We start from the raw sequence: 12295 nt of genomic DNA, 5'->3' as shown, positions 1-12295 counted from the left end.
ACTCTGGCTTTATATTTATTTCTGTTGGCTCTCTACCTTTAAAAAAAAGTTGCTTACCTCAGGGTCACAGAGATTCCTTTAGATCTTTTCTTTCAGAACTTTTATAGTTTCAGATTTTATGTTTAGGTCCATGTTCCATTTCAAAGTAATTTTTGTGTGCAATCTGTGGTAAGGGTGAAGATTATTATGACTCTTTAATGTGGATATCTAGCTCCAGCACCATTTATTGGAAATATTTTCCTGCTTCATTAAATTACTTTGGCACTTTTGACAAAAATCAACTGACTTTACACAGGTGCTCTATTTATGGGACCTATATTGTTCTGTTATTCTATATATCCATCCTTATGCCAATATCACACACTTTTTTTTCAGGCTTACACTTTTTCTCTTCTGGGACTCTGATGACATGAATGCTAGATTTGCTATAGTTCCTGAGATCTGTGTGGTCTCTGAGATTTGTTCAATTTATTTTTTTTCTATCTGCCGTCTCTCTGTTTTTCAAATTAGATGATTCGATAGGACAAGTCTTTCAGCTTGCCGGTATTTTTGGGGCGTCTTCATTCTGTCATTGAGTCCACTCATGATGTTTTACTTTTGTGGTTGTTGTTACTTTCAGTTCTTTGATCTTTCAGATGAAAATTTCCATTTGGCTCTACTACGTATCTTCTGTTTCTTTACCGAGGATTTCTAAGTGTAGAGTCTTTTTGAGAAGGATTTGTAAATGCCTGATGGATTTTTACAGCAGTTCTTTGTCTTCGTTGGCTTAGGCTTCCATCACAAAATACCACAAACTGAGTATCTTAAATAACAGAAATTTATTTTCTCACAGTTTTGGAGGCTGGAAGTCCAAAAGCAGCTGCCAGTAGGATCAGGTTCATGTGAGAACTCTCTTCCGGGCTTGTAGATGGCTGTCTTCTTGCTGTGTCCTCACAGGGCGGGAGAGAAAGAAAGCATCTCTCTAGTGCCTCATCTCACAAGGGCGCTAATCCCATGAGACCAGGGCCCTGCCTTCATGATCTCACCTACTTCTAATTAGCTCCCAAAGGCCCCAGCGCCAGATACCACCACACAGGGGTTTAGGGATCAACATACAAATACGGGGGTGACACAAACATTCCACATGTTGCTTTAAAATCTTTATCAGACGATTCCAGCCCTTGTGTCATCTCAGTGTTCGCATTTTCCAGTTGCCTTTTCTCACAGATATCAAGGTCATGGTGGCTGTTGCTAGGCTGAGTCATCTGGATTCTATCCTACACATTATACATGAGTGTCATGTTATGAGACCCTGGCTCCTACCGAAATCTTCTACGTAGCTGGCAGTAAACCTGTTTAGATCCGGAACGCACACCCTGGTCCATCTTTGTGAGCTGTGCTTAAAATGCCAATTGTTTTCAAAGCTGTAGCAGTGGGATTTTGTGTGTTTTTTACCAGAGGCAAACTGAATCCTGCATGGTGTTCCCCAGCAGTGCTCAGTTCTCTATGCTTGCTGTGTTTTTTCTTGTCAGTTTCGGGCATGGGCCGCTTAGAGGTCTGCTCGGGATCATGTACAGAGTTTGAAAATCCCTTTCTGCAGCTCCTTCTTCTCTGAACGTTTCCCCGAACTGTACTGTTGGGGAGGAGGGGACGTGCACGACATCTTACTGCGCAGTTGTGGAGAAAGGCTGGGCACTGCCTGCAGTCTCTGCAGCCGCAGAGCAGAAGTTCCCTTGTGTTGGTCCTCACATCCTGAGACTCCTAGACGATCTTCTTTCTCTGCAACGTTCCCAGTGTGTTGCCAGTTGTTTTAGAAAATGTGTCTATGTCTTTTTGTTGCAGTTGTTAACAAATATGGTGGAATATACGAAAACATCTGGAATCAGAAGCCGTACAGCGATCTTTTGGTGCTCTGATGTGATATATTTTAACATTAGTAGATTTTCTAGTCATTAATCCTTAACGTATTCTCTGAATCATTTTTTTTCTCTCCTCTCCCTTTGGGACTTCAGTTACATAGTTCTTTTTAAACATTTTATTGGAGTATAGTTTATTTATAATGTTACATTAATATCAGGTGTACAGCAAAGTGATTCTGTTATACATACATATATATCTATTTTTTTTCCGAGTTTTTTCCCTTATAGGTCATAACAAAATATTGAATATAGTTGTCCTTGTTGGTTATCTATTTTATATGTGGTGGTGTCTATATGTTAATCCCAAACTCCCTACTTTTGTCTGTGGGTCTATTTCTACTTTGTATATAGGTTCACGTGTATCAATTTTTTTTTAGATTCCACATATAAGCGATACCATATGATATTTGCCTTTCTCAATCTGACTTACTTCACTTAGCATGATAATCTCCAGGTCCATTCATGTTGCTGCAGATGGCATTATTTCATTTTTTATGGCTGAGTGATATTCCATTGTATATATGTACCATATCTGCTTTATCCATTCCTCTGTCAATGGACATTTAGGTTGTTTCCATGTCTTGGCTATTATAAACAGAGTTGCAATGAACATTGGGATGTATGTATCTTTGCAAAGTAAGTTTACTCTGTATATATGCCCAGGAGTGGGATTGCTGGATCATATGGTAGTTCTATTTTTAGTTTTTTTAAGGAACCTCCATACTGTTCTCCATAATGGCTGTACCAACAGTGTAGGAGGGTTCCCTTTTCTCCACACCCTCTCCAGCATTTATTGTTTATAGACATTTTGATGATGGCCATTCTGACTGGTGTGAGGTGATACCTCATTGTAGTTTTGATTTGCATTTCTCTGATATGTGATGTTGAGCATCCTTTCATGTGCTTTTTGACTATCTGGGTGTCTTCTTTGGAGTCCAGTTACATATTTTATTTCTTCTCACTGTATTTACTCTGTCTTTTATTGTCTCTTTTGCATTTCTCCATCCTTTTTGGATTTTTCTTCTGACCTATCATTTATTTTATTATCACTTCTTCTCCGTCAAGTCTTCTGTTAAGCCAATCCACTGTGTTCTCAATTTCTGATATTGTGTTTTCAGTTCCAAGATTTCTTTTTGGTTGTTTCATTAAAAAAAAACAAAAACAAATCAGTTGACCCTTAAAGAACATGGGTTTGAACTGCATGGATCCACATATACGTAAGTTTTTTCCAATAAGTATGTTCGGCATTACTACACAATCCACAGCTGGTTGAACATATGCATAAAGAATCTTGGAAATGAGGGCCAACTGTAAATTTACATGTGGATTTTTGATGTGGGTAGAAGAGTGCACCCCTAACCCCCATGTTGGTAAAGGATCAACTGTAATTTTTATTTCTAGTGTAACCCTATGGTTTCATCCACGCCAGAAATTTCTCCTTCAACTTCATTCCTTCTTTAAGCACATGGCATTTCAGGTGTACATACCTACACCTAATATGTGTAAATTTTATCATGCTCCTACCTCTGATAGGTGTTGGACTCCACATTTTGGATCCCCTGTTCATAGGCTTCTCAAGACCTCTCTGGCTTTCAGCAATCTCTTCTGTAATTGAGAATTCTCATAGCATAAGTACAGGACCATCTCCTCTTAAATCCTGGCCCTGTCATCTTTTTTCTTTGTTAATGTCTTGATGTCTTTGAGCAAAAAAACACTTTTGCTTGTTCTTTTTTGTTATGATTAACAGGTGGTTTAATGTGAGCTACTCTGTGTATTTGTCAGGATTCTCCAGAAAAATAGAACTAATAGAATAAAAAGATATAGATATATAGATATAGATATAAGTATAGATATAAAGCGAGCATTTATTATAGGAATTGGCTCATGTAGTTATGGCAAGTTGAAGAAACAAGAAAGTCAGTGGCATAATTCAGTTCAAGTCCAAAGACTGGAGAACCTGGGGAGCCAGTGGTGTAAGTCACAGAGTACAAAGGCTTGAGAACCAGCAGCTCTGATATCTGAGAGGAGGAGAAAATGAATGTCTAGCTCAAGAAAAGAGAACAGAAACTTGCCGTTTCTCAGACTTTTTTGCTCTGTTTGGGCCCTCAATGGATTAGATGATGTCCACCCACACTGAAGAGGGTGGAACTTCTCTATTCAGTCTACTGACTCAAATGCTAATCTCTTCCGGAAACACCATCACAGACACACCCAAAATAATGTTTTTACTGGCTTTCTAAGCATCTTCTAGTTCAGTCAAACTGACACATAAAGTTAACCATCATACCTAGTCTGTTCCTACCAGCACTTGAAAGTTACACTGAATATACTTATTTGATCTAGTTAGAAGACAGAGGAGGGATGTGCCAACAGAAACAATGATACATTGCCTTCAGCATTCCCATATTAACAAAAACACCCTATTTCTTGGTCTTTCTCTTTATTAAGATAATAGACAACAGATAGATCTTGATAGATAATTACGATTTCCACCATTCCATCCCTTTGTTTGGACCTCTATTGTCGGTCAACCCCAGACCATGACTTTTCCTCTTAGAACCAAAAGCAAAACTCACGTTCTCTCTCTCTCTATTTTTTTTTTAAACAAATTAACTTCATTAAGTTATCACTTCAGTCCTTACATTGATGTGTTTACAAAAATATCAGTTTGAAATACATTATTGAAAATGAGTACACACAGTAAGTAAAAAATAAAGATGCACGGTGCTCAAGACATATCAAGCAGCTTATCTTAATAAAATCTCCTTCATAAAATTTTGCCCTCTGTTGTAGACAAAATTTGACATGCAATCAGCATTATTGAAATAGCAGCCAGAGTACCTGGGAGAGGGTTACAAACTATGAGAAAAGCAGCTTAAAACACTGGACCACTACAAAATCAATAAATCAATAAATCACTGTTTATATGGAAGCTAACCTCAGTATAACACTGAATTATCTACTACTACCCATAAGAACAAGTTAAAAATAAGAAAAAGGCCAAGGAACCTTTCCTAACAGTATTTTTAAGTCAAAGTTTTTCTTTTAAATATCTACAGATTACTCAAATATCCTAAGCCATGAGGCATGTTCCTAAAGACAATAAGTTATAAATAGTCTGAATTTAATAACTTAAATATGATATGGTTAATATAATACACACTGCGTGAGTATCTCAGGCACCCTCTTTCAGGTGAGGTGATAATTAAAAGGTTTACATTTACAGTTCCAATTTCTGTTCAGAAAAGTGATGTCAGTATTCTAGCAACTGTGGTGCCATCCATTACTATAAATATGCTAATATATATATATATTATATATATTATAATATATATATATATTACTCTGAATTACACTTGACTGAATTCTATGTACGCGTGGTTCCATACTCCAAGTGCAAATTTTCAATGGTACAGGTTTATAATCAAAACTGAGTTTGACGAATGCTTTCTGACTTCTGAAAGCGAACGATGGAAAGCACTTCCTAAAATGAATAAACTAGCTACAAGTAGGTGACCATTTCCTTTTTCTCTTCACATGTGATAAACTTCATGAAACATTAACTCCCAAGGTATATTTGTTTCTGGACCATACAGCTTACATGCTGTTCTTTCAAAGGCAGCTACCATTTGCTTTACAACTTTGCTGAGAAAAAAAAAAAAAAAAATGTGGCAAGCTGAGAATGTAGAAGTCAGCAAAATTCAAAAGAAATTGAAAAATCCAAAATACAAGTTCTTGGGTAGCCAGGAAGACCTGGGCTAAAACGCCAGTCTCCAAATGATTGAAGAGCTTCCCTTCATTACAGGATGCCTTACAGAATGTGGTTTCCCCAAGGTCACTCCTGATGCAGAGCGGTCCGCTACAGGTGGAGACCCACTTTCTAATTGTGTTTTGCAGTATCCACATCTCCCTGACATTACACCTGATTTTTCGCACCAAGGAATAAGATGCATGCAATCCTCCATTCCTGAGACTACCTCATACATTTCCTGCATAGAATATCCTATAATTCTCCTCTGTGAATATGCTCTTCTTTTGCTCATTAATGGCGCAGGAATTCTGGAGGAAGTTCTTGCATGTATCTCCTTAGGCCCTCACAGGGAGCTAAGTATCTGACATTCTGCACAGGCCCCTGCGCTGGAGCCAAGGCTCCCACAGCTGCCACAGGCTTCAGACGGCATCCCGAGACCAGCTTCGTCAGGGCTCTCTGACCTTTCCGAGCTGCCATGATCATCTTACTGAAAAAGCAAGTTCTCTTGCAGGAGCTCTCAAACACTCTCTAGTTACAAAGTCTTTCCCTTGTATTTGAAAGGGAGATGTCCCATTTTTCAAACCATATAAATTAAGGAGACCCCTCCCACTATGTGAATTCTGGTGCCATGTGTTAAAATAATCTATTTTTCACCACTTTGCACTTTTTAATTTTTTGTTTTCTTTCCAGGTAGATTATCAGATCTTGCTTGAGAAGATATTGAGCCTTTAATTATCTGTTGTCCATGGGTTGAACTGTAGGACCTCAGCCTATGCTATCTGGCTTTCCAATGTATACATTGTATAAATTTTACTTAAAATCATCCCACTAGTTTTTCCTTATCTGCACAAAAAACTAAGAAAACACATTTTAAAAATAAAATACATATCTACGATAGTTGTACAGATGAGTTTTCTGGGAAAAACTTCTTTCTGTAATCACAAAACAGAAAATCTAGGGTCTGATCATATAATTAACTTCATCAAAACAAAAACCCAGTATTTGTTGAATATTCTTTGGAGATTTCACACATTCATATTTCCTGAAAATATCACATATAATCTAACGACGCCTACATATGTATCTCTAGGTCCTGATTGTAACCTCCAGCTTCTAATTGTACACGGGATATACATCAGTGCTGTCATCCCTCCTACTTATCTCTCTTTTAGCACGTAACCAGGGAATAATAACTCCATATTGTCCCGCCCATAAACTGCTAAATGCTTTTTTATCTCTATCTCCGTAGTATTTGTGCTCTTGAGTTTTATATTTGTATTGTATTAATTAAATCAAATAAATTACCATGTTTAAAAAGAAAACTTTAGAGACAGGATACTGTAATATCCTTTCTTATATATTTTATAACTATTTATAAAATATACATTATAGAGAGAATATACATTTTAATGTATATACATTTAATATACATTTTAATACATATAAATATACAGTATTTATTTATTTGATTTTCTGATGTCAATTCCGCATACTTCAGCTTTCACATGACTTTTTTTCCCTTGTCCCAATGAGAAGAGAGGAAACATATTCACTGCTTCCATCTGTACACCATCTCTTCCAGAACATAAAGATTTATTATGCATCCTTTCCTCTTCACTTGTCTTTGAATTCCCTGGTTTCCTTTTATGACCTACTTCCTAAACTTTTAATCACTCCCATTGCCTTTTCTTAGGCATTTTCCAAGGTATTCATATCTCTATATCTGCAGTAAGTTATAGGGCCACGAAGAGGAAGAAATATACCACGTGCTTTTGAAAAAACCCAGTTGGGTAAAGCAGTTAGAGAAAGGGTAAGAAGACTCTGGTTTGAGGTCAACTTTAGGGATATTGACAAAGTTTTACTTACATATCCCGCTCTCATAAATAGATCATTAGTCAAAGTTCCAATACACACACACACACAGAGTCTCCGTTTCGTGTACACCTGCCACTGAAGCTATGCCACTACAATGCTAGTGGGCTTTCCAGTGGCTCCTTTATTTACTAGTCAAGGTCCACATGCAAGGAAAGGCTTGGTACTGAGATTAATACCAATCACTTGATCAATATTCTTTATATACTATATGGTGTTCATGAGTGAAGCCACTACATAAATATTGTCATTACTATAAATAAGTTAATATCACAGGAGAAATAAGGGTGTTTGCTTGAAGACTGAGTACGAAAATGATAAATGAGGGAAGTTGGTGAGAAAAAGCATTTTTCTTGGCCTGTGGTCAAAAAACAAATCTTTAAACAATTGCAGGGAACTTTCTCTGGACGTGTGCTGGGAAACAAATTTAGCTAAATATAAATCAAAGGAGTTCTCTTTATTGTAATTCAAGGATGCCATGATATAGGAGGCAAGGGAGACTGCCAAAGGAAGAAACAACTATTTCCTTCCCAATAGAGAGATCTTTGTAAAGCATGAGTTTTTCACGTTTATTCTCGCAGTTCTTTGATGCACACAGAGAGACGTGCTGTGACTGCAAAGAGGAGTTATGGAGCTCTGGCTAAGAGGCTGGTGAGGAGAGCACTGCTGTGAAGCCAAGTACCGCTGTGTTAAAGCTGCAGCTTCACCATTACCTGTCTGCACCTGAGTCACTTATTCTGTGCCTTAGTCTTCTCGTCTCCAAGATGCACCTGGTAATAGCAGGGATCTGAGTGTTCAGGAGGCAGCACGGGCCTTAGCCCAGAGCTCACAGTAAGCGTTATCTTTGTCATTCGTTTCACTAGATCTTTTTTCAAAATCCATTCCCATGTGGCTTTCTGGTTGAGCCTAGCTTATTTTATTCTCTTATTACCAGGCACTCACTCTGAACTCTTGCTTGAGCTGGTTTGGGAAATTCTAGACATTTCCTTGATTGTGGTGGGTTTTTCGTTATGTATTTACATATATATGCTCTTTTCATATATTTGGTCTGATAAAGTTTCACTTCTTATTTCATATGTGGTTCTAAATTCACTTGTGTTTTTCCTTCAGACATGACTGGAATGGTTTAAGGACTCTCTATTTTCTGTTCTCCTAGGCTTTTATTATCACTTTTTCTTACAAGGATATCTGTCACATGCTTCAAATGACGCCTCCCCTAGCTGGCTGAAGTAGAAGCTCTGTGAAGGTAGGGACTATGTGCTATTCATCACTGGGTGTCCCCAAACCTGGCACTTTTCTAAGCACTTAGAAAGCACTCAGTAAGTGTTCAATGCGTGAGTTAAATATCATACAATGTGACAATGCTAAAATACAAAATAGCATAAATTATTAGAAATATAGAAAAATAGAAAATTGAATAATTTAGAATCCTAGAATGTAAAATAGAAAAAATGATATATGTTAGTTTTTAATGCCAAGAAATATCCCTAAGAAAAGATATTAAAAATCACTTTGATACACTGAAAACAATTACTTTTTTATCAAATATGATATCTAGCATTTATGTTATAACCCAAATTATACACAAATATATATAAAAATATAGAATAGAAGTGCCCAGATATACAGATGACCTATAGGTGATAGAATTAGAGGTGAGTTATATTTTATATTTTTCTGTAGTTCCAAAATCTGTAACAAAAGCATTTATGATTATTATAAGTACAGAAGACCCGTGTACCTTTTTGTCCTTAGATAATGTTATGCAGTTAGAAAAGCATTAGGACCTATTCACGCATTATATTCAGGAATTGTCAATTGGCTAAAATATCATGTGAATAATTAGAAGTACAATATCTTTTTGGGTTATTTTTTTCAAACCTAAAGAAATACATATATCTCTTTGATACCGTCTATATATGATCCTGTCTATAATATATTTTCTCAGGTAACAATGTATGATGCTCACCCTATACACATATATCTAATGGGGGAGGGGTCTGGGAAGACAGATACGGCACAAAGTTATCCTGCCATCAGGGAAACAACAGAATGCAGAAAGCCTATCTTCTTTATAGTGATCACATCGAATTTTTAACCTATAAGGGAAATTGCAAGTCCTAGGCTTTTATGTATCTAGATAAAAAGGCTGGCGCTCAGGGAGGGAAGGAAATGTGTACAAAATCCCAAAGCCGCTTAGTGGCAGGGTTGGGACTCTTTCCACCTGTGCAACACCAGAGAAATACAGAAAGAAAGAGAAATTTTAGAAAGCTTTTCCTACAACCACCTCATTTTACAGGGAGATAATTGAGAACTTAGAGTAATCCAGTGTTTTCCTCTAGCTAACATTGCGTTCTAGAATTTGGCTGGAATTAGCAGCCAGAATACCTATATCCCAGTCATTACGTTTTCTTCCGAAAGATAAAGAAGTTAGTCTAGCTCTCATCTATTCTAGTCATTAACAGCAGTACCAAAGAAGCGCCTGACCCAATACTTATCCGTTATTCAAACATCAAACTCTAATTTTGTTCTAACCAGGGAAGAAGAACAACTACACATCAAGCATTCCATCCCATCATTTCTCGATTGGTTTCATCATGCTTCCCTTGTTCAGAATTTCTCTGAGGCTCTTATCCGTTTTATTCACTTTCTTGTCAAAGAATGATCTATGATTTATTATAGATCTGTGATCTATAATAAAAGGCCTAAAATTTCTAACTTACATATAGCAGTGAGTATATATATTTCTATGTGTGTGTGTGTGAGAGAGAGAGAGGATACTACATAAGATATTTTCCTAAGATCTTGAAAACTACAAAAGGAATTTTTTGCCTATTTTAAATCTTGATCGATAGACATAGGCTAAGGTAGCAATTTGACTTATTTTTCACATTAATAGGGGAGAAGAATGTACCTAGAAGAAGTGCTAGCAAGTGGATGAGCCTGGATTTCCATAAAAATAAAGCAGGATACGCCCTGTGGTGCAGTGGAAAGTGCGTGATATAAAATATTCGGCATCTGTGTTCTAGTGATATTTCTGCGTGAAATTAGCTCAAGTATCTAGAACAAGTCCTGCTATGATTCTCGATGTCAGTCTCTTCATAAGTAAATACAGGAGTTCATGGGAATTAATCTTTAACCCCTGGGGTAATATCCCCCAAACCTTCCCACAGGGCTCTTTCTAAAAGACAGTGGAATGCTTATCAAAGGCCTTTGAATGGTAAGCAAGTGATGCAAAGACAGAGAGCAAGGTTGAGACCAAGTACATCAAGGAGGCAGTGGTGGATGGAGCTTCAGCCCACTGTCTGGAGGTGCCTGGTCTTTGCCCACATTCTAACATACTGTCTCTGATGAGGGCCTTGAGTACACACTCAGAAGACTTCCTTTTTGCTTCAGAAACAAGCTGATTAGCATAGACGATTATTATGATATAGGACTGGGGGTTTATAACTGAGGGGAAATTTTGAAACAAACAGTCGGTTTCAGAGAGAAAAGAATACTAGGTAAGTGAATGCCTATCAATTCAAAGCCAAACTCCTTTCTTGTTGTGGAATGTTAAATGTGTTTTGTTAAAAAAATGAGGAAAACGCATGATTTGATTTGAGAATCAACCCCTTTGTTTATACCATCCTCTATCTCTGCCATTATTCCCTGGAAAACCCTTGCTCTTGGGAATGTGCTGATTCCAGAGCAGGTGACTGCTCTGCGGAGGACTGTGCCAGCGGCTTCCCGGCACAGCCTTCCCTTCCCGTGGCCGTGGAGGCCCTCTGAGATCTGGGCTTTGCTGCCTGCATGTATGATTCTATCCATCTCCACGTCAGTGTTCACTGTGCTCCAAGACCACAGGTCTCTTAGTCCCTCAAGCACCCCAAGCCCCTTTACCCATTCGTGTCCTTGGGCTAACACCTCCTGCCCAGAATACCACTTCCCCAGATCTTTGCCTAGCTGATTCCTTCCAGTCTTCCAGGTTTGTGTGCAAATTCTCAGAGAGCCTTCCCTTGTTGATCTCATCTACATTAACAGTTTCTTCCTGTCTCCCCAAGTGTTCTCTACAGTTCTTATTACCAAATTAGAGTTACTTGAATGGCATTTATTTATTTACTATGCATTTGCTACACACCTTTCAACACACCATAAACTCTTCGAGAACAAGGCATTATCTTTCTTGCCCATCTGTGTATCTGCGGCACTTACAACAGAGCCTTTCACATAGTAGGCGCTAGATAATTGGATAAATGAATGAATGAATGAATGAATGCAATTGACATAGATCTGTTAACTGTGGGTGTGAAACGGAATGTATTAATATTCTTTCATCTGAGTCTTTTACAAATATACCAAGTATTTATCATGATTAAAACCCGTGGCTTTAGGACTAGGAATTCATGCATATGACATTATCTATGATATCAGTGGTTCAAATGCCATTTGTCCCATTTAAAATAACGCTAGAAATAGCAAATGAGAGAGGGTGAGGGCAAGAAGGAAAACACAAGATTCTTTTTGGTCCTCTTTTCTAGCTCCTTTCTTCTTTCAGTGACCTCTCTGTTGAATTTATGCCCACGATGTCATGTTTCGTCTGCTCTTATGCTTCTTGCTGAATTCTAACATCATTTTTCTTGCCTGCAATATGCCAAACAACTGATTCAGAATTACTTTTCCACTCTCTAGCTGGCTGTTTTGCATCAAGAAAAGAGGCTTAGCTGAATAGTACAATCAAAGGACTACTCACACAATTTAAAAAAAAGAGAACGACTTTCATAATAAAAAAATG

General features: G+C 37.6%; 1 pseudogene; it reads right to left on the bottom strand.

Annotated features, from left to right (window-relative positions):
• Window positions 1-5431: 5431 nt before the first annotated feature.
• On the bottom strand, window positions 5432-6132 carry LOC130848053 (coenzyme Q-binding protein COQ10 homolog B, mitochondrial-like; annotated as a pseudogene).
• Between the last annotated feature and the right edge of the window lie 6163 nt (window positions 6133-12295).

This window comes from Hippopotamus amphibius, chromosome 3 (genome assembly GCF_030028045.1).
Source record: "Hippopotamus amphibius kiboko isolate mHipAmp2 chromosome 3, mHipAmp2.hap2, whole genome shotgun sequence".
In the NCBI taxonomy this organism is placed as follows: domain Eukaryota; kingdom Metazoa; phylum Chordata; class Mammalia; order Artiodactyla; family Hippopotamidae; genus Hippopotamus; species Hippopotamus amphibius.
This window is presented reverse-complemented; position numbering and strand designations above follow the sequence as displayed.